The sequence below is a fragment of the Ursus arctos genome, unplaced genomic scaffold, assembly GCF_023065955.2.
Source record: "Ursus arctos isolate Adak ecotype North America unplaced genomic scaffold, UrsArc2.0 scaffold_1, whole genome shotgun sequence".
Lineage (NCBI taxonomy): Eukaryota > Metazoa > Chordata > Mammalia > Carnivora > Ursidae > Ursus > Ursus arctos.
This window is the reverse complement of record NW_026622763.1, coordinates 6,811,696-6,816,137: the sequence shown is the minus strand read 5'-3', so window position 1 is coordinate 6,816,137 and position 4,442 is coordinate 6,811,696. Positions and strand designations below refer to the sequence as shown.

At 34.9% G+C, this 4,442-nt stretch overlaps 1 pseudogene; it reads right to left on the bottom strand.

The window, feature by feature from the left end:
- Window positions 1-3,958: 3,958 nt before the first annotated feature.
- LOC113263372 (40S ribosomal protein S27-like) lies at window positions 3,959-4,213 on the bottom strand (annotated as a pseudogene).
- Between the last annotated feature and the right edge of the window lie 229 nt (window positions 4,214-4,442).

Genomic DNA, 4,442 nt, shown 5'->3' with positions numbered 1-4,442 from the left:
AAGGGAGGCACTGGTTACATGCAAGAGAATCTCAATAAGATTATTAGCTGATTTCTTGTGAGAAGGTAAGAAGATAGTGGGATGGTAAGAAGGCAGTGGGATGATCTATTTAAAGTACTAAAGAAAAAAAATTCCGGAAAACAAAAAATTCTATATCCATCAAAGCTCCCCTTCAAAGTTGAGGGAAAAATCAAAAGATTCCAAGATAAACAGCAAACCAGGAGTTTATTATCAATAGATCTTAGGGGAAATACAAAAGAAAATCTTTTAGTTTGAAATGAAAGAATGCTAGACAGTAACTCCAAGACATATGAAGACTTAAACTCTGCAATGAAGGTAAATACATGGGGAAATATAAAACTCAGTGTCATTGTTATTGTATTATTATGTTAATATTGCATAATACACATATTAATTATATTAATATTTTATTATTTTTAAAATTTTCTATAGGATTTAAAAGACAATTGTATAAAAATGTTTATGTATCCATGACATTAAGCACATGATGTATGAAGATTTAATGTGTGGCATCAGTAATGAAAAAGACCAAAGGGGATCAAGAACAGAGCTGTACAGAAGTAGCATTTTTGTATGGGGTTACACTTAAGTCAGTGTTAATTCAAATTAGATAGTTTTAACTTTAGGGTACTATATGTAATCCCTATGGTAACTGGAAAGAAAATATCTATAGAATATTCATGAGAGGAGATGAGAAGAGAATCTAAATGTATCACTACAGGACATCAGCAAAATAATGGACTAGGAAGACTCCAGGCCTTCATTCCTCCATGAAAATACCAAACAAACAACATAAAGACCAAAGTAACTGTGTGGGAACACTAGATATCGATCAAGAAGCTGCAACACCTAAGTGATTGCCTAAACATGAGAAAGCCACATTCAACAGGGCTGGAAACTGCATTTTTGTTATCTTTAGTGCCACCCCCGTACCCAGAAAATCTTGGCAGGGTCACAGTCCCAGGCTCCTCCTTCAGGATGGAAATACAGAAAGGAAACTTGCTTGCACAATCTGGCTTCTTTTTTTTTTTTAAGATTTTATTTATTTATTTGAGAAAGAGAGAGAGAGAGAGAACACAGGCAGGGGGAGGGGCAAAGGGAGAGGGAGAAGCAGACTCCACACTGAGCAGGAAGCCCAATGCAGGGCTTGATCTCAGGACCCCAAGATCACCACCTGAGCCAAAGGCAAACACTTAACCGACTGAGCCCCCCAGGCGCCCCCATTCTGGCTTATTTAAGAACTGCTCAAGAGTCTGGTTTCTCTCTCTCCTAACTTGGAGCACTGATGGGAATGGTGGCAGTTTGAATATCAGAATGGAGTCCACTAAAAACAATGAAAGGCACTGAGGTAGAAGAGTGATGCAGGGAACCCTGTATGCATGCTTGCCTGGGGCCAGAGATTCTAAGAAGAGGAATACAACAACACACCTGTGGTTCTGAGAAGAAGCAAAAGTAAAACTATGAGGAAAATTAAGACTTTTAAAAAATAGCAATGCATACCAGAGAACTGGGGGAAAAAAACAGAAAACAAAAGAAAACAAAACAGTCTATCCCATTGGGTAGTAAGAAGGGCACATATTGCATGGTGCACTGGGTGTTATATGCAACTAATGAATCATTGAACCTTGCATCAGAAACCAGGGATGTACTGTATGGTGACTAACATAATGTAATAAAAAAACATTAAAAAAAAAAAAAGAAAACAAAACAAAAACACACATCTACAGATTCAGGGAAGACACATCCTGCATAATAATTAGAAAGGACCCTGCATGTTTACACCAGGATGATTAGTGAAGGCCAGACTGCAAAGACTGAGGAAAGTTTTTGTTTTGCAAATGCCCAATTTTCAACAAAATATAAAACATACAAATAAACTGGGAAATACCACTCACTTATATAAACAAAATAAATCAGAAACTGATCCTAAGAAAATTCAGCCTTCTGACTTATTTAATAAGGAATTTGAAAAACTTTCTTAAATATGCTTAATGAGCTAAAAGAAAATAGAAACTAAATATATTAAAATGCAATATATTGGGGTGCCTCTGTGGCTCAGTCAGTTAAGAGGCTGGTTCTTGATTTTGGATCAGGTCATGATCTCAGGGTCCTGGGATCAAGCCCCACATGGGGTTCCATGATCAGTGAGGGAGTCTGCCTAAGGATTCTCTCTCTCTCTCTGCCCCTCCACCAGTTCTCTCTCTCTCTCTCTCTCTGTCAAAAATAAATAAATGAATAAATAAATAAATAAATAAATAAATAATAAAGTCTTTAAAAAATAGATAAGGCACAATATATTAACCAAATGAGAATATAAGCCAAGATATATAAATTATTTTTTTAACCAAACCAAATCAAAATTCTGAAGATAAGAAGCATAATAACCAACTTGAAAAAATCAGTAGAGGGGTTCAACAGCTGACTAGAGCACTCAGCATAAAAAATTCAGGGAATTGAATTCAGATCGTTTGAAATCATTGAGTCTGAGGAGCAAAAAGAAAAAAAATGAAGAAAAGTGAATAAAACTAAGAGATGTATGGGACACCATCAAGTAGACCCACATCTGTGTATGTAAGTCCTGGAAAGAGAGCAGGAAAGGGGCAGATACTTTACTTGAAGAAATAGTGGCTGAAAAGTTTCAAACTAGAGGAGACAAATACAAAATACAAGTACAAGAAGGGAATAAAATGTGAGTAGAAAAAACCAAAGAGATTCACAGTGAGACACATTGTGATCAAACTGTCCAAAGTTGTAACGGAGAGAGAATCTTGAATGTGGTGAGAGAAAAGTGACTTGTCATATACAAAGGAAGTTGTATAAGATAATAAGCTGTCTTCTCAGCAGAAATCTTGCAGGTAGAATGCAGTGGGATGAAATATTTAAAGTGCTGAGAGGAAAAAAATAACAAAAAACCCTAATAATTCTTTAACTAGCCAAAGTGTCCTTCAAAATGATAAGTAACTTAAACTTTCCCAGATAAATAAAATCTGGGGAAGTTCATTACTGGTTTCCATTGAAGGGAGTCCCTTCAAGTTGGAAAAAAACAAAATAGTGGACAGTACCTGATAGAGATAAATATATGAAGCAATATAAAAACTGTATTATTATCAATTTCTTCTTAATGGGTACGTATATATAAAGATATAACCAGTGATATAAATAATGAAGTGGGGAAGAAGCAGGACTGTAAAAGGTAAAAATTTACTTAATGTGATTGAAATTAAATTATTATCAATTAATATCAATTATCAATTAAGTTGTTTTATGTAATCCCTTGGCAATCACAAAGAAAAAATATATAGAATATATCACAGAAATAATCTTAATACAGGGAAAGTAAAGCTAGAAGAAAGGAGGGACAAAAAAGCTATAAGTCATAAGCAAAAACCAAAAGAGCAAGTCCTTCCCTATCATCAATTACTTTAAATTTAAGCAGGTTCAAGTCTCCAATTAATACACATACATTAGCAGAATGGATAAGAAAAAACACAGTATCCAACTATATAATATCTATAAGAAACTCACTTTTGATCTAAGGGAAAACTTGTGTTGCAAATGAAACAAGAAAAAAAAATATTCCATATAAATTGTAACCAAACAAAAATAGGAGTGGTTATATTAATATTTAAAAAATGAAATTATTTAGTCATTACATAATAATGGAAGTGTCATTTCTTCAAAAGATACATTACAAACACATATGCACCAAACCCTGAGCTCCTTTATATCTGAAGCCAACATTGGTACAACCAGGTAGTATAGGAAGCTCCATAATAATAGTGGAAGACTCCTATGTCTACTTTAAGTAATGGATAGAACAACATAGAAGGTCAATACAGAAACAGAGGATATCAATGACAGTATTAATAAACTAGACCTAAAAGACATTTTTTAATCCAAAATCTACTTATTGGGATAGTTTCCCATTCATCTTGATTTAGCACTGAAAGTGCTGCTTCCATCCGAAGGAGCATCCTTTTGTGAGCCTAGCTTTTCCTCCTGTAGGCTGGAAAAGGAAAGAGGACCAGCCAACACACAAAATTACAGTTTGTGCATGCCTAATGATGATGGTGATTTTGTAGCATCCTGGTCACTTAACATGGATGAAGTAGGAGTTGGGGCTCTGCAGCAGGCATTCCTTCTTGTGCTTCTCTTCTGGGGACAGGTGGAAGAGGTCCTTTGTGAAAGGCATGTACTCGTGGGGAGGTCATCACTGCTGGAAAGTCTGGACCTAAAAGACATTAATGGAACACTACACTCAACAACAGTAGATTGCACAGTTTTCTCAAATACACATGGAATATTCTCCATGATAGACCATATGTGTAGTCACAAAACAATTCTTAATACATTGAAAAAACACTGAAATAAAATAATATGTCTTTTCAATCACAATGGACTTAAATTTGAAATTGATAACA